The following is a 20,340-nucleotide window of genomic DNA, read 5'->3' on the forward strand; positions in this document are numbered from 1 at the left end:
GATGAATACTTGAAGGTTTGAGAGAGTTTTGTGAGTTTTTGATGTTAGAAAAAGAAAAAAGAAGTGTGTAATGTGTGTGTATAAGGGGCCGGCCTAAGTGGTGGTGTGAGGGGGGCCCACATCTCAAACCATGGCCACACATTTGGATTACACAATCCGGATAATGTTGTGGATAGTCTGGTTCAGTTCGTTTCTCGTTTAAACTCGTAATTCGGCTTAAAACGAGCCTAAAATGGTCGTTTTTCGGGTTAAAATAAAATTTACATAAAACTGATTTAAAAACTTTTAAAACTTAACCCATGACATTAAATGACTTAAAACATTGTATTGTCGGTAATTGTGCATCTTTTTCGGCTTGATTGATCGTCTCTTGCTTGGTTTGATGTTAAAGGTTTCGTTTACCGTACCGACGTACTAGTAAATCGAAATCCTTTCTCTGTGCTATAATTCACTTATCCCGAAGCATTAATACTTCGTAAATATCACTAAACATTATATACTTCGTCTATAATGTAATTCCCGATTCGTTCGGGTTTCAATAATCGTTCATTGGTTAATTGTAATTCCAATACGATTCACTATATAATCGAGCATGATTCGTACTATGAATCATATATACTCGTATATACGTACTATAACTCATATAATCAATATTAAATGACACGTAATTAGTATATACCGGCTAGGGTATACCTGGATTTGCCGGAATCGTTACAGTTGGTGAGTTCACAAGTTTATATAAATAAAGCATTTGCGTTTGCGTTTGCGTTTACGTTTTGCGTTACCAGATAATATTAATTCTCCTAGTCTCGTTACGCGACCAGGTCCCTGTAGTCCGGTTCTTCTACCGGTTCAACCCTCATTTGTCCTGGTTCTTCGTTTTAACTAGTTTAAACTCCTTTTTGACTGTTTATCGCACCAGAGACCTACCAAACTTCATTTAGTTAGTGATATATCAATTCTAAGCGAAAATGAATCATAAAACATCGAATATGGAATAAAATTATCATGGGAAACATATATAAATAACTGTATTTCAATGAACAATTGTAATCAAAACACAAAAGATAGAAATGGTAGTATGATAATATTAGTCGAATGACTCTCATAAAGATGAAACACTCATACATACATTCATACATACAATCGATTAAGAAATATCAGCCGCCACCAGGAGAGCTCATCCTGGAGGCGGAGACTCTCTCAAAGGGATAAAATCCTAAATCTCACACATACACAATACAGTCACTCATACTAGACAAAAGAATAAAAACATCTATTTATACTAGTCTAGCATGACTTGGTCTTCAATTCATCCACCCTTGGTTGAGACCAAATAATATATTTTTCACACACATATTAATTCGATGCGTCGTTCTAAAATATAAGTCCCAGCACTGTGCCAGCCACGTGGCAAGGCTACATGATGAGTCACCGAAGGTAGTCGCCATACTTGACGACATGTCTCTTGGACCATCGCGTATCGTGATGGGTCCGGTACTCAGCCAATATAAAGGGGTCTCTAGCCCAATCCTTCACCACACTGCGAAGCCACTCGTAATCCGTGCCAATAAATCGACGATACCCCGAAGTACCGACAACATCATTTTTGAAGTTTGTGCTGACCCTAGAGGACAAGTTTTGAAGACCGGTGAATCTCATTTTACGTGAACAAAGGTGTTGATCAAGATTCTTGATATGCGTGCAAGCGTCAAAGTGCTGCCCAAAAATCTAGAAAACTAATAAGCCAAACAAGGTAGGTATAATGCCCGAAAAAAATATTAATAAAATATTAAAAGGCTTAGATGTTAGTCGAGAGTATGCTCGATACCTCGAAAATAAACAAAGAAAGTAAAGTATAGAAATTATATAAAGATTTAGATATGAATAAAACTATTGGTAATAGATAACGTAAAAGTATTATTTAAATGATCTTAGATAATAATAAAAGAAAAGGGGGTAAAAAGAAAAATAGATAAAATAATCTTTATTAATAAATAAAGATAAAAGTATTATTTAAAAATATTTTAAATAAGTAAATGAATATATATACACAATGTTTATATTATTAATATAAATTAAATTATGTATATATTTAAGTATACGTTTTGAAAAACGTAGATTTATAAAAGAAAACATGTTAGAATAAAGGTCCGAATATAAGAATAAAAGATGCATGATTTGAACTATAGGTTCAAACATGTTAGAAAAAGAAAAGTGTTCAGAAATAAAGGTTTATCTTGTAAAAGAAAAGGAAAGTAATATAAGTTAAATAAAAGATTTCTAACTTATAAAAAAAAGAAAGATATTTTAAACTAAAGGTTTAAAATAAAGAAAAGATGTTTTGAACTAAAGGTTCAAAAAAATATAATCGAGATAAAGATTATACAAAAGAGACAAAAGGTCTTAAGCCGGATTGTAAATCCGACTAACAAAAAGTTATACTCGTACTATAGGTGTGAGATAACAACGAAAGGGAAAGATCCTCGGTCAGATCAAATCAAAGAAAAGGTGAATACGTCCCAAAAATTTTATAACTTGATAAATTGAGTCAAAGTAAAGTCAAATTAAAAATTGATTACATGGGATTACATGTCCCTAAAATGTTATAAAAAAATAAGTAATAAGTTGGCCCTCACGCTGTTGTATACGTTGTTTGGATCCTTACATATTTGGTAAAAAGACGGTGGGCATACCGCATCACACTTGGCCATGAGCTCCGCCACGATGGGCCGGACCAAAGTTACGTCCGAGTGAGACTGACCATGTGTATACTATGGTACCTAAGTAATGTCAAACGCTGCGGTGTTTGCTGAGCTGGTCGAGTTGAACTTAAAGTTTATAATTTGATTTATACTTAATTATTCCTAAGCTACAATGGGCCGGACCAAAGTTATGTCTTGAGTGGTAATTAAGGGAAAAAAAATATTTTTCGCATCAGCGTGTTCACCAGCTGACGTATTTTTCTAGCATTTCAGGAAAATATAGCATCAAGAATTAGAGCCATTCATGAAGTGAATGTTCGCAAGGTAAAGATGGGTTATTATTTAAATTATTAAGATAACACGACAAATTAAACAGAGATTTATAAAACTTGGGAATTTAGTTACCCGAGAACCTTTTCAAACAAAAGAAATTATATTTTATTAATAATGGTTTCAAAAATATAAATACTTTATTTTATAATAAAAAGTCTTCCGATAAAATAAACCCTGATATATTTACAAAACCAGTACCAACTGTTGGTCACACGCCTAGTCCCTAAGTCGGGGTGTGACAATGTATATGGTCACCACACTAACTCATGTCAAGGAAGGTTCTCACCATAACCTTTTCATGTCCTGATCATACAATCTTTGGACAGGTTTTCACATTCTACAAGACAAATCATAATGAATACTTGAGTAAGGTTAAGTAGAGGGATGATGGAGAAGACATCAAGACTAAGTATGCAGTTGATGAGAAAAAGGATCTGAAAGAAAATAAATAGACTCCTATGATCAAGAAACCTATTAGGGATAGATCTGATATGTCTCAACAATTTGTGAAGTCTGTTGATTATGAGAAATCAATCAGTTGTGAAAGTGAGAGCAAGAGTAAAAGAAATTCTTTCAATAGAAAGAAATCAAAAGAACTCAATGGAGATGAAAATTTCTTTTGAACCATGGTTTTGAAAAGGAAACCAAAATCTGAAACACAAGTGATAATCATGAAAAGGGAGAATGTCATTGAATAATGCTCAAGCATTGTCCCCTATGTTGGAAGTCCATTTGAAACTGGCTATGAGACTGATGAGTCATTTGAGCTAGTGTATGAAGATCCCAAACCAGTTGCAACTAGTGAAGAAGTTGCTAATTATTTTCAAGCTGAACTAGCTTGTGATTCATCACTTATCTAATATATTTTCTTTGATTTGTGTAGGAATAGTTCACCAGAATGAATGATATATGATACATGGATAGTGGATGTTCTAGGCATATGACTTGTGATAAAATATTATTGGTTAATTATGAAGTGAAATTTGAAGGACCAGTTTCATTTGGTAGTGATTAAAATGGAGGGAAAATTGTGGAGAAAGATATTCTTACCAATGGCAAAGTGTCATTTGATAATGTGTTTTATGTGGAAGGATTACAATACAATCTTTTGAGCATATCCCAAATGTGTGATAAGAGTTATAAGGTTGGATTTGATGACTCACACTGTTTCATCCTCAAACCTGAATTTGTAATTCCTCCTGATATGATCATGATGATGTCTCCTAGAAATGGAAATTTGTATGAATTAAGAATGAAAGATGCCATTTACGGAGGTTGAACATGTTGTGTGTCAAAAGCCACTAAAAATGAAACAAAATTGTGGCACATAAAACTTTGTCATGTCAATTTGAAGAGTATGAACAAACTTGTTAAAGGTGAACATGTCATAGGTTTAACCACAAGAGATTTCAAGCTAGATGACAAGTGCATTTCTTGTCAAAAGGGAAAGCAGTACAAATAATCACACAAAACAAAACTCATAAACTCCATTGAATGAATACTTGAGATGCTTCATATGGATCTTTTTGGTCATGTGCGTGTTCCAAGTATTGGTAAGAAAAGATATTTTTTGGTGATTATTGATGATTTTTCAAGATATACTTTGGTTTATTTTCTAAATTCAAAGGATGAGGCAGTTGAAATGATTAATTGCTGTGTGACAATAATTGAGAATCAACTAGATGCAAGGGTGAAACTCATGAGAAGTGAAAATGAAACTAAGTTCAAGAATGAGGTAATGTCTGAATTTTGTCTAGCTAAAGGAATTTCTCAACAATTCAGTGCCCCTAGAAATCCTGAACAAAATGGAGTTGCAGAAAGAAGAAACAAAACATTAATTGAGGCTGCAAGAACCATGATATCAGATGCTTACTTTCCTATTACATTTTGGGCAGAAGCAATAAACATTTCATGTTATGTTCAGAACAAAACAGGGTGCTTATCAACGAAACTAAAAAAAAAAAAAAAATCCTCATGAGGTTTTGTATAAAAGGAAGCCCTACATCAAGTACTTCAAGACTTTCGGTTGAAAGTGTTCTATTTTAAATACCAAAGATTATCTGAACAAGTTTCAATTAAAATCTTTAGAATGTTTCTTTGTTGGATATTCCACACACTCAAAAGATTACAGAGTCTATATGAAAGATCATGTAAGTGTGATAGAATCTTCAGATATAATCTTTAATGAAAATCAAATCAACATTGTTGATGCAGCATCATGGTTATTTCATCTGGAAAAGTTAATCAAATCCTTCAAACTTTATCCTGATGACTTTGATGATACTTTATATAGAACATGTGTCCCTGAAGCTACCTCATAAAAGAATGTTGATCTAGACAGATTATGGTCCAAGGTTGCTGATAAAGACACTAAATTTTTTTTTTTGATAAGAAAGCTTCTGATGTTGAATCTATAGAAGAACAAAATGAACATGTTGATCTTCAATAAGATTAATAAAATCTTGTCTTAAATAATGAACAAACAAGTAACCAACAAGATCAGGAACAAGCTGATAGACAATCAAGATTTGAAACCTTGTTTCAAGACTTGAACATTGGAAGTGATCTTGCTTCAACATCAACTCATATTGTTGAAGAAGAAGCTGATATGAACAATCCATCATTAGATTTAGTTATTGAAGAAGGTGATCTCAATGACACAAATCTTGATTCAACTATTTCTTCAAAATCAATTCATCCAAACTTCTTCTGTTGGAAAAAATAATCCTGCTGAAAACATAATTGGTGATCTTGACGAGAGAGTAACAAGAATTTCATTTGAATTTTCAAATATCTGTTTATAATCCTGCTTTTTATCTCAAATTGAACCCAAGAACATAGTTAAATCCTTAAAATACAATAGTTGGGTGGAAGCTATGCAAGAGGAGTTGGCTCGGTTCTGAAATAATAAGGATGAACGAGGGATTGTAATGAAGAACATAGTAAGACTAGTTGCACTAGTAGCAAGGCTAGAATCAATTAGAATCTTCTTAGCCTAAGCTACTTCTAAAAATATTAGAGTATTTCAACTGGATGTCAAATATGCTTTCTTAAATGGAAAGATAGAAGAGGATGTGCATGTTACTCATCCTCCAGGTTTTGAGGATCCCGAGTATCCAAATAGATTTGTCTAATCATCTTTTTGTAAATGGTTTTCAAAGGGGAACCATTGACAAGACCCTCTTCTACAAGAAAAGAGGAAAAGACATGCTTCTGGTTCAAGTATATGTTGATGATATCATCTTCGGATCTACAAATGAACAAATATGTTTGGAGTTTGAAGAGGTTATGAAGTCTAAGTATTGTAAGAGCTCTATGGGAGAGATGAATTTCTTTTTTCGATTACAAGTTCAACTAGAAAAAGGATGTAATATTCATTTGTCAATCCAATTATGTACAACACATCTTGAATATGTTCAAATGCCAAGACATGAAGACTGCTTCTACTCTAATGGACACTCATGTGAAGATGGTAGCTGATGAAAACGGGAGTCTGTAGATGAACATGAATACAGAGCTAAGATTGGATCAGTTATGTATTTAATTACTTCAAGACCAGGCATTAGGTTTGCTGTATGTGTGTGTGCAAGATTCCAATAAAATTTAAAAGATTCCAATAGTTTATGCATTTGGTATCCTATGAACCATGCTTTTGACCTAACTGCTTACATAGACAATTATTATGATGGTTGCAACATGAGTAGAAAGTCTACATCAGGTGGTTGTCAATTCTTGGGAGACAGACTAGTATCATGGCAGTGCAAGAAGCAAACAACTATTTAAATCTCCACTGCTGAAGCATAATACATTGATTCCCCAGCTTGCTGCTCAAGTCCTCTGGATTCGGAATCAACTTCTTGACTATGGTTTGAATTACTTGAACACTCCTATTTTCATTGATAATATTGCTACCATGTTCATTGTTAAGAATCCAGTCCAACACCAGAGACTAAGCATATTGAAATCAGACACCATTTTATCATAGATTGTAGTGAGAAATGACTAATAGATATGAAGAGAGTTGACACTAGTGACAACTTGGCAAATTTATTTACCAAGCCACTAGATAAAACAAGATTTCATTTTCTATTAATATCTTTAGGCATGATCAACTCCGATGAAGTCTGAGTGATGATGTATGCTCAATGTGCTAACTGACTATCTAATTAAAGGTCATGAGTGAGTAATTTGTGTTGTATCTGAATGTGTGACTTTGTTTTGACTGATATGTGATTTACATGACTATATTTGACTTAGATATCTATGATTCTTAGGTGTGAATTCAGTGATTGATCATGATGTCAAGATAGGTGTGTCTATATTTGCTTTGATATTATGAATCTTCATGCTTATCTGATATCTTGCTTGTGAATGGATGAACTGAAACGATGATGTTCTTAGGACAGGACAGGCATTTCATAATTCGTCTTGAATTGTTCATTACGTTAGTCTGGTTATGTTAATGCATACCATTCATTTTTGATTATTCTTGAATATGTTATTTATTGCTTATGTCAAATATATTCTTTGAGTTTAAACTTATGTGCTCAAATGAACATTTTTCATTGAAGTTTTTCAAAGTAAATCATTTTTGACAAACTGAGCAAGTTGATGAAGTTGAGAAATGACAAGATTATCCATTTCAATCTTTATAGAAGCTTAAAAGGTTTTCAATGAAAATTGTTCCATACTTTAGGAGAATGATAGTAGAATGATTATTTATACCAATCATATGGATTTAATAGGATATAAAGACTATTAGTGCAGTCATTAATAAGTATGGATGATTTTCATGATTTGTGAAAACTGATGGGATATAAACATAATGAATATGCTAAACTTAATGTGAAGATACATTGTTGAAATATGCATGTTTCAAGAAAAATCTCTCAGAATGATTGGAAGAAAAGTAATTTCCCAATCATACACGAGCCTGTTGGTATTTGGTCACTCAAAATGAAACACCTTATGTATATGATAAAGAACAAATGTAAGCAAAAAGATTAAATATCTACCAAAAGTTGATAAATGTTCAAAAGTTTTGAAAGAAAACAAACATTATGGTTTAAACTAGAACTAAAGAGTTGGGGCATCATTATAAGTCCAACGTTAAATGAAAGGCCTATAAGTCTGAACTGCATGGCATATAAGTCCAACGTTAAACCTCAATGTTTGAAAAGTTTTGAAAAGAAAAATTTGTTAAGAAAATTTGAATGTTCTGTCATAATATATTTTGACCAAATATCAGGGGGTTGAAGTCAAATTGGGTTGATATGAACAAAGCCAAGTAAGCCTTGAGAAGAGATATGGAACATCATAGTGCAATAAGTGTTATCCATTTTAGTATTATGCAACTAAATGAACCTTAAGCATATCACCATAGTAATGAAATTCATGCTAAGTTAATATTTTCTTTTAACCTGCCTAATTTGTCATAATAATGATGAGAATGAAGTGTGGAAAGGTTATTTAATCAATATGATCCCATGTTGAGATCTTTTCATAAAAAAGAAAATGGTTTAAAATGATTAAACTGAAATTTGATCTCATTATGCACCATTTGCTCTTAAACTTTGAGCCTGAATAAGACATCTTTTTACCATAAGGTTTAAGTCAAAAACTGTTGCATTTTCACATTGAATATGTCTCCATATGTAATTGTAACACCCCGTAACCGCAGCGGAAACGTAAACGGGATGCAACAGACACCTCTGATATCAACCACATTGTTTATAAAGAAAACTGAATGCATTAATATACTTCAAATTACATTATCTTGTATCCTAACATCCCGCACGCAAATCTTACACACATCAAGCACTTAGCACGTAAGCAATCACTTCATCTTAATTGTACCTGAAAAGCATGTGAGAAAACGGGTCAACTACGAATAGTTGGTGAGTTTCACAATTCGAGTAAACCATGGTAAATCATTATCACAAAATAATATTATTATCGATGTAATTATGCTGAGCCCACAAGTGAAATCTCTGACTATCACACACAACCCCCGTGGCATATCCCCCGCCTACGGACCTGCCCCAAACCGCTATGTCTAACATTACATAGCAAAATATATATCAACAACAAAATAGACATGTGCAACTGGCTGGGAAACATCAGCAAATCCATGCCGGACTAGTTGGGTTTGTCAGACCAATAGTACTATCCACACTCTACCGGCTTTCAGTTAATTACTCGTGTTCCGGGGCCTTAGAATGTTAGCAACTCAGACAATTACCATCTTAGTACATTTCCGTACGATTCCCGTACAATAAAATATATATAAATCCACGCAAGTCCATGCGTTCAGTATGTACTTAAACATTTAAATAGTAACATGCTTCCGCCCCGGGAAAATAATTGAAAACAATTCAGAAAAAGGGGCTCGTGAAACTCACCTTAGCACATGCAAGCAAGTAACAACAATCATTATCAATTAACACGTCCAATCTGTAATATGATCCCTACGATCGTTATTATACAATTATTGTTTATATAATCTTTTAACCTTATCAACCGGTACATCTGGGGACACTGTTAACCCAGTACTGTACCCATTCCGGGGGCAATGTTAACCCAGAAACACTTCTCCGGATTCAGATTGTGATGTCGTTTAGAGTTCAACAGTCAAATTTTCTAATAGCTTGTTTTCCCCATTTTGCGTGCCTAGCACGGTTATCCGTTTTTACGTTCCAAAAATGAGTTTGGTCACACACGACCCGAAAATAGTTGTTGACTGACAATTTGGTTAAAGTTGTGAAATTATAGCTCGGTTTAGACGCCCCGATTGGCCGCGGGACCCGTTTCCGTCTTTAGTGCACCGGAAACTGTTAAATGGTTTAAAATTACCCAAATCATCCGAATTATTTTTGGATGATTTATTTTTACTTGTTTAACTCAGTTATATGAAAATAATTCATTTTTAGGGTTTTTATACACCAGTCAGCTCGTCTACCCGAACTTTGCTGGTTTACGCGTTTTAAACTTTTAAAAGCTTGTTTTTGCACAAATAATTATCCGTTTTATCTCGGATCTTGAAATTTTGCACAAATCACTTTTTGACAGTGGGGAATTTAATAAAAATATTTCCAGAATTAATTTTTATATTTAAAATTTATTTATCTATTTTTAAACACCATTTAAACACTAAATATGTCGTAAATACCAAACGATCTTAGAAAAATCCCAAATTTTTCCAGAACCAAATCTCTTTTTGCATGCCATTTTCACTAAAACCAAGCTAGAAAACCCTAGAACTCGTTTAACCGAAAAGCCTACTTAGACTTCTCCAACGGACCTAAAATTTTTTGTGTGACTTATAAATGTTATAAAAAGCTTATCTGCAATTTTTCAGAATTTTTCATGATATTTAACTATTTTTCCCCATTTTTGGCCAAAACCGAGCATTAAATTCACCAAATATTCATCCTTTGTCCAAAAATTACCAAAAATTCACAGAACTCTTATTTTCATGTATGTAACACCTCTATAAAATTTCATGACCTAACTCTAAACCATTCACAATCTGTCCAAAAACCCAAAACCGAACATAAACCGAATATACGTTTCGTTTTCCGCCACTACAAGCTACAAACTCGTCTTTCCGCCTTATCTACCATTAAATACAGAACCTACAACCAACATACCACAATACCAAGCAAGTTACACTCACGATCAAGCCTCTTACACTATAGTTTCGGTTATGATTCAAAAACAAAGATTTAAACCGTAAAAATTCGTTTTTGGTTCGTTTAACTCCTTTCTTGGACCAAGATCCCTTGTATAACCCGTATACATCACTTGATCATGCAAGAATCGGTTTTCATCTTTGAAACCTCATTTTCTTGCAAACAAACTCAAGAAACGACGATGGAAAAGTATATAACTCGATTCTTTACCTTGTATTCTTGCTACAAAATCTCGGTTTTGGATCATGAAGTTGAGAGAATTGAAGAACATGAAGATTTTTGTGTAAAAAAAAGAAATGAGCAATGGGGTAACACCCCTTGAGTCCGATCGGTTTAGTTAGGGGGGTGGGGTGGGACCCACCTCTCCATTCTAGGCCACATGTTTGGATTTCGGATATCCGGATAATGTTTTGGATAATCTGGTTCAGTTCGTTTTTCGGTTAAATGTTTAATTCGGCTTAAAACGAGGCTAAAACGGTCGTTTTTCTGCTTAAAAATGAAATTTATATAAAACCGATTTAAAAACTTTAAAAACTCAAACCATGACTTCCATTAACTTAAAACACCATGTCATTAATAATTGCGCATCTTTTTCGGCTTGATCGATTGTCTCTTGCTTGGTTTGGTATTAAAGGTTTCGTTTAATGTACCGACGTACCATTAAATCAAAATTCTTTTTCTGTGCCGTACTTTACTTATCCTGAAGCTTTAATGCTTCGTAAAATCACTAAATATTATATATATCGTCTATAATTGAACCCTCGATTCGTTCGGGTTTCAATAATTATCGATCGATTAATCGCATATTCAATACGATGAATTATATATTCACGTACAATCAATACAGTGAACCATGTATTCTCGTATAATCACTATGGTAATTCATGAATCCGACATTAAATATGACGTAACTATTGTCTACTGGTTAGGGTATACCGGGTTTCGTCGGAATCGTTACATTCTCCCCCGTTAAGAAATTTCGTCCTCGAAATTTTACACGTCCACTATCCCTTCCGAGGGAAAGGAGGGGGTTTTTCCTTCAGGATTCACCCTTGCGTTACCAGGTATAATCTGGTCCCCGCTGTGAATTCCACTTAATCTTAATCAATAAAGCTTGGTATGTCCAAACTGTTTAATTTTCCCGTCTACTATCTCTACGGAATTATTTATGATATCAGGCATGTCTTCCATGAGTACCTCCATTACTGGTACTTTCGTTAGGTACTTTTCAATCCGTATACATGTCAAAACATCATGTATAGTACTTAGCCCCTGGAGTACTTTAATCGATAAACTAAATGACCAATCATGGAGATAGTCTCATGAGGTCCAATATATCAAGGAGCTATTTTCAGTTTTGCTAAACCTTATATCACCTCTCGAAGGTGATGCCTTAAAAATGCCTTGTCACCTCTTTCCGGTGACAATGGTTTCCTTTGAATGTTGGCATAAATCCTTTGCCAATCTCGCGCTGCTTTCAACTTATCTTGAATATTATAAATCCGATTGGTTGTTTCTCGAATCAATTCAAATCTTATGGCTTGATTGACGCCCATTTTCAATTTACAAATTGGTGATAATTAATTCACCCATAGAAAGCTTCAAGCTTTCGATGTTTCCTTCCCCGCCTTCCAATAATGGAAGTAGGATGACTATTTCGATCTGAGATAATTGAAAATGTTACTCCACGACGAGATACCATTTCATCATCATGAATTTGGGCGAGAATTCATTGTGGTAATCTTCATGGATTGGGATGAAATGTGAGGATTGGTTAATCGATCCGCGATTACCAAATTTACATCATGCCTTTGGTATATCTTGGGAATTTGCATCCCTAAATCCATTGTAATTTATTTCCACTATCATTGGCGAATTTTCTGTTGTTGTGGCGTTCCTAGGGTTTTCGGTGTGCAGCCTTATCTCTTGCGTAACTTAAATATTCACCAACATACGTATCCATATCTTTCTCCAAACTCGGCCATTAATAAAATCCTTTCAGATATTCGTATCATCAATAGTCTAATCCGATCCCGGATGTATGGAATATTTCGATCTATGCGCTTCGTCCATGATTAATTCACGAAGGTCATGGAGGGTCGGGATCCAAACCCAATTTTTGAAGTAGAGAATTTCGTCCACGCGTTGTTCGAAATTCTTCTCATTGCCGTAAAGTCCCTCCTTTTCCAATTGTTCCTCTTTCAACGCCTCACTTTGAGCGAATCGAATCAGGTCCGAAAGGTTCGACTGGACTATCATCCCCAGTGCTCGCACTCGCAATGGCTTAACCCGATCTTTCCTACTCAAGGCATCGGCTATGACGTTAGCCTTGCCGGGGTGATAACGGATGTCACAGTCATAATCGCTTAACAACACGACCCATCTTCGTTGAATATGAGACTGCGGTCTCTTATCATCTATAAAATTTGTACATTTGCGTCGTACAAAGGATTATGAGTTGGGTAATGCTAAAAAATTCTTCAATAAACCGCTGATAGTCTCCGGCTAGTCCTAAAAATTGGCGCATTTCCTTTGGCGCCTTGGGGAACTGCCAATTTTAATGGTTTCTATCCCATTTCGATATATGTGAAATCCTTGTTGCTTTACAACATGACCAAGGGATTATGCTTTCTGTATTCAAAGTCACATTTCGAAAACTTCGTGTATAACTCCACTTGCTTTAACACTTCCACCATTTTCCTTAAACGTCGTTCGTGCTCTTCCTTACGTTGCAAATATATCAAAATATCATCAATGAATGCTATGACAAATTTGTCAAAATAAAGTTTACAGACTCGGTTTATGAGTTCCATGAACACTGCCGGCGCATTTGTTAGCCCGAACGGCATAAATAAGAATTCATAATGGCTGTAACGAGTCCGAAACGCTGTTGTTGCAACGTCCTTCTCTTGGATTTTTCCTTTGGTGATAACTATATTTAAGATCAATTTTCTAAAAATAAATCGCCCCTGGTAGTTGGTTAAATAGATCATTTACTTCGAAGAAGTGAATACCTATTCTTGATCGTCACTTTATTCAATTCTCCCTAATCAATACATATCCTAACACTTCCGTCCTTCATTTCACAAATAACACTGGTGCACTCCATGGTGACTAACTAGGTTGTATGAATCCATTATCCAACAATTCTTGTAACTGATTGGATAATTCTTGCATCTCGGACGGTGCAAGTCGGTAGGGTGCTTTAGCAACAGGACCAGCTTCAGACATTAAATCGATTCTGAATTCGACCTGTCGGGTTGGCGGTAATCCAGGAAGTTCTTCTGGGAAAACTTGTGGAAACTCGCGTACCATCGGGATATCTTCTATATGTTTTCTTTTAAATACTTTGGCAATCACGTTTGTTAAATACTTCACGTCTTCTTGACGTAAATATTATACCATCTCAAGATGAGATCAGAGTGGTATCATAATACCGTACACTTTTCTCTGTATCTAATCGCTTCATCGTCCGAAGGAGAGCTTCTAATCATCTTCTTTTCATATTTGATTTCAGCTTCATGTTGAGTTAGCCAATCCATGTTAACAATTACGTCAGAACTTCCTAACTTTACTGATCGTAGGTCAATAAAGAAAGGTTAATCGTTCAGAATGATAGGAGAATTCCGAACAATTTAGTTAACCATTAGGGATTTACCGTTAGCGATTCTATAGTATAGGGTTCTATAGTTTCCCTAATCGGTATCTTTCCAAATGGTAGGAGGTTAACAGGAACTAACTTCTATTGGCGACCGTAAAAATATCGCTGAAGTCTATTGATTTAAGACTGCAACATACTTAATACCATCTTTGGATCACGACGTGCTTTATCCGAAATACTCACAGAAGCACGGCTCCTTGTTTGATCAGAGGTTGATGTTTGTCATGAGGTTCGTCTTCCAACGACACCTTGGTTCAACTTTGGGCAATTTCTCTTGAAACGTTCTGTACTGCCACAATCATAGCAAGTACAACTGTTTGGCATAATTTTATTTCTTTGGATGGATTGTTATTGAAGCTGTTGGGTTCGGAGTGATTGTACACGAATGGGTTGGGGTTGCCGGTTCACATGGCTTCAATTGGTTCTATAATTGGGGCATTACGTCCATCTTTACCACACCTGTGGCCTACTATCACTCGACATTCTTCTTCCTGCCGATAACCATATTTTTCACATTTAGGGAAGGACCCTTCATGCGGTTCATGTTTTCACACCAGAACTAGTCTTAGTATAATTCTGGGTTGTAGGACATACCTACTTATTCAAAAGCCTATCTTGCACTATACCTTTATCATTTCTCTTCTTTAACACTCGACGTCTCACCTAACGTCCTTCCAGTCCGCTTCCCATAGAGTCAAATATATCGATGCTGGCTTGTGACACAACCCTTCCAAAGGTTGTATATTTTACAGGATTGACTATACTCCTTATCGATGGAGTTAGTCCCCAATATAGCGCTCACTTCGCTTAGTTTCAGGAGTAATTAGCCATGTTACCAGACATGACAATTCCTTCAACCGATTAGCGTGTTCTAAGTGATCAGCACACAACATTTCTATCTTCCATAGTTCAGTTTCCAATCTCTGAACTTAATTACTCGAATAAAAGTGCTCTAGCACAAGAATTTTAAATTCTGACCATATCATCTGAGTAATAATTTTCTAACTATAATTTTTTACCATCGTGTTCCATCACGATACAACATAATCTACCAACATATTTGTAGCATATTTTACTACACAATGTTCTAGACTCTTACCAATATCCTTAGCCATTTCGATCTTTTCTATCCACTCGCTAATATATTCCTCCCTTTACCATCAGTAAACTATTAACAATTTCCTTAACACCACCAACAAACGTATCCTTCATACCGGATCTAATTCATTACGACTACTATTCATGTTTAGTTTATAACTAATACTTGTAGTCATAATAGTATTCGGTGGAACATTATCACTCTTAGTAATAACACTAAGAATTGAAATATTCATAATCATGTGATTGCTCGATCTATAATTCTGCGATCACATTTGCATCAACACTAGCAATGATCTGTGATACGACATTCGGTATCATCATCTGCTATCTTTGAGCAATCAACTGAATCATATCAATCTCCATCATTGGAGTTACTCTTTTTATGTCATTCTGCCGTACCCAACCCGTACGCAGTAATCAATACTAATCTCACCGTATAACTCGTTACCAGCTCAATCATAACAGCAGGTACACATACACACCAAATATTATCATACATATTACACATACCAGTATCTAGTATATATATGTCCCACAAATATAATAACATATGGACTTAACCTGACGTCGGTTAACGTTTAAATATTTTTCATAACCCTTGTCACCAACTGACATATAGATCTTTCTCAACAAAGATTGATGTCTAATATGCTTGATTTCAATATCCTTCTGCATGTCAGCATAACCGATACATGCTCACCGTGAGCACCAAACGTTTACGTACCACGGAGTTATAATATCCGTGTCTATTTGTATATCCGGCATACACGATATACCACCTATGAACGAACAAGCAACTATGCTATAATGATTCCAACACCTCTTTGTGTGTGGTAATCATTCTATTCGAGTATACATGGGTATAGGCATCTAACGGATGTAAGGATAACATAGGGAGTTGCGAGGTTCAAGGTAATCGCACAACATGGGTTGCCTTCAAATATTATCAATTACTATTATGGGAAACTCTATCACTTGCTCAGTCAATGTCCTCATGCGTTCTAGGTTCGCTAAAATTGGTGATTCTCGATCTGGAGGTGGTATGACTCATATGTTTGAGAGTGAGAAATACATATATATATTTCTATATATTATTATTATCTGCTCATTTATTATCAAATTTATTATTATTATTATTTTTTATTATTTATTTTATTTATTTATTTATTTATTTATTCACCTTAATGGAATAAGAATGGGTTCAGGTACAGGTCCATCCGTACGTGAGGGTCGGCGGCTCGGGTGAACATAGGGGGTTATTAGGATATACGGTACCGGTGTTGGTAGGGTATGGGATTTATCAATTTTGTTTGGGAGTGACGGTTACTAGATATTTCCGGTTAATGTCAAACGGGAGATCTAACTTGGTACTATCATAACTATGGCCCGATAAGTCAGACTTATCATCAACCGATGCTCTAGAAATTTTCAGCATCCTCGGTACTTTTATTATTTCATCCCCAGGTTCCTTATCCGGGTCTTATTTCCCAGTATATGTACCCACAAGATATGCACATATATATATACACACATTAGCACGCATAAATAATATTATATACTTTACACATATGTTGCCATTTTTACCTATTAATGTACCCCATGACTTCCCCTGAATTCTCTCGTGCGGACAAGTCTGTTATTATGTTCCGGACCATAATAACTCACTTGTCCATCCAAGTTCATCTAGATCCCGTCACTATAAATTATTAGTTGATATTAAGATCCTATAATACTTGAGCTACTGGTTATATTTTAGGTATCTTTTAAAGACATCCTAATTCTTTATAACCAATGGTTCTGATACCAACTTCTGTAACACCCCGTAACCGCAGCGGAAACGTAAACGGGATGCAACAGACACCTCTGATATCAACCACATTGTTTATAAAGAAAACTGAATGCATTAATATACTTCAAATTACATTATCTTTTATTTCATTACCGTCTAGGTGATACACACATCATACAATACGATACATAATTCTATTTATTATAATGTATACTAACATCCTGCACGCAAATCTTACACACATCAAGCACTTAGCACGTAAGCAATCACTTCATCTTAATTGTACCTGAAAAGCATGTGAGAAAACTGGTCAACTACGAATAGTTGGCGAGTTTCACAATTCGAGTAAACCATGATAAATCATTATCACAAAATAATATTATTATCGATGTAATTATGCTGAGCCCACAAGTGAAACCTCTGACTATCACACACAACCCCCGTGGCATATCCCCCGCCCACGGACCTGCCCCAAACCGCTATGTCTAACATTACATAGCAAAATATATATCAACAACAAAATAGACATGTGCAACTGGCTGGGAAACATCAGCAAATCCATGCCGGACCAGTTGGGATTGTCAGACCAATAGTACTATCCACACTCTACCGGCTTTCAGTTAATCACTCGTGTTCCAGGGCGTTAGAGTGTTAGCAACTCAGACAATTACCATCTTAGTACATTTCCGTACGATTCCCGTACAATAAAATATATATAAATCCACGCAAGTCCATGCGTTCAGTATGTACTTAAACATTTCAATAGTAACATGCTTCCTCCTCGGGAAAATATTTGAAAACAATTCAGAAAAAGGGGCTCGTGAAACTCACCTTAGCACATGCAAGCAGGTAACAACAATCATTATCAATTAACACGTCCAATCTGTAATATGATCCCTACGATCGTTACTATACAATTATTGTTTATATAATCTTTTAACCGTATCAACCGGTACATCTGGGGACACTGTTAACCCAGTACTGTACCCATTCCGGGGGCAATGTTAACCCCGAAACACTTCTCCGGATTCAGATTGTGATGTCGTTTAGAGTTCAACAGTCAAATTTTCTAATAGCTTGTTTTCCCCATTTTGCGTGCCTAGCACGGTTATCCGTTTTTACGTTCCAAAAATGAGTTTGGTCACACACGACCCGAAAATAGTTGTTGACTGACAATTTGTTCAAAGTTGTGAAATTAGAGCTCGGTTTAGACGCCCCGATTGGCGGCGGGACCCGTTTCCGTCTTTAGTGCACCGGAAACTGTTAAATGGTTTAAAATTACCCAAATCATCCGAATTATTTTCGGATGATTTATTTTTACTTGTTTAACTCAGTTATATGAAAATAGTTCATTTTTAGGGTTTTTATACACCAGTCAGCTCGTCTACCCGAACTTTGCTGGTTTACGCATTTTAAACTTTTAAAAGCTTGTTTTTGCACAAATAATTATCCGTTTCATCTCGGATCTTGAAATTTTGCACAAATCACTTTTTGACAGTGGGGAATTTAATAAAAATATTTCCAGAATTAATTTTTATATTTAAAATTTATTTATCTATTTTTAAACACCATTTAAACACTAAATATGTCGTAAATACCAAACGATCTTAGAAAAATCCCAAATTTTTCCTGGATGACCCCTGCCATCCACATAGTCCCTTGTAATTTTTCCAGAACCAAAATTCCTTTTTACATGCCATTTTCACTAAAACCAAGCTAGAAAACCCTAGAACTCGTTTAACCGAAAAGCCTACTTAGACTTCTCCAACGGACCTAACATTTTTTGTGTGACTTATAAATGTTATAAAAAGCTTATCTGCAATTTTCCAGAATTTTTCATGATATTTAACTATTTTTCACCATTTTTGGCCAAAACCGAGCATTAAATTCACCAAATATTCATCCTTTGTCCAAAAATTACCAAAAATTCACAGAACTCTTATTTTTATGTATTTAACATCTCTGTAAAATTTCATGACCTAATTCTAAACCGTTCACAATCTGTCCAAAAACCCAAAACCGAACATAAACCGAATATACCTTTCGTTTTCCGCCACTACAAGCTACAAACTCGTCTATCCGCCTTATCTACCACTAAATACAGAACCTACAACCAACATACCATAATACCAAGCAAGTTACACTCACGATCAAGCCTCTTACACTATAGTTTCGGTTATGATTCAAAAACAAAGATTTAAACCGTAAAAATTCGTTTTTGGTTCGTTTAACTCCTTTCTTGGACCAAGATCCCTTGTATAACCCGTATACATCACTTGATCATGCAAGAATCGGTTTTCATCTTTGAAACCTCATTTTCTTGCAAACAAACTCAAGAAACGACGATGGAAACGTATATAACTCGATTCTTTACCTTGTTTTCTTGCTACAAAATCTCAGTTTTGGATCATGAAGTTGAGAGAATTGAAGAACATGAAGATTTTTGTTTAAAAAAAAGAAATGAGCAATGGGGTAACACCCCTTGAGTCCGATCGGTTTAGTTAGGGGGGTGGGGTGGGACCCACCTCTCCATTCTAGGCCACATGTTTGGATTTCGGATATCCGGATAATGTTTTGGATAATCTGGTTCAGTTCGTTTTTCGGTTAAATGTGTAATTCGGCTTAAAACGAGGCTAAAACAGTCGTTTTTCGGCTTAAAAATGAAATTTATATAAAACCGATTTAAAAACTTTAAAAACTCAAACCATGACTTCCATTAACTTAAAACACCATGTCATTAATAATTGCGCATCTTTTTCGGCTTGATCGATTGTCTCTTGCTTGGTTTGGTATTAAAGGTTTCGTTTAATGTACCGACGTACCATTAAATCAAAATTCTTTTTCTGTACCGTACTTTACTTATCCTGAAGCATTAATGCTTCGTAAAATCACTAAATATTATATATATCGTCTATAATTGAACCCTCGATTCGTTCGGGTTTCAATAATTATCGATCGATTAATCGCATATTCAATACGATGAATTATATTCACGTACAATTAATACAGTGAACCATGTATTCTCGTATAATCACTATGGTAATTCATGAATCCGACATT

This window comes from Bidens hawaiensis, unplaced genomic scaffold (genome assembly GCF_021521415.1).
Source record: "Bidens hawaiensis isolate Kalapana, Puna unplaced genomic scaffold, B.hawaiensis_p1.1 tig00009037_1, whole genome shotgun sequence".
NCBI classification, from domain to species: Eukaryota; Viridiplantae; Streptophyta; class Magnoliopsida; order Asterales; family Asteraceae; genus Bidens; species Bidens hawaiensis.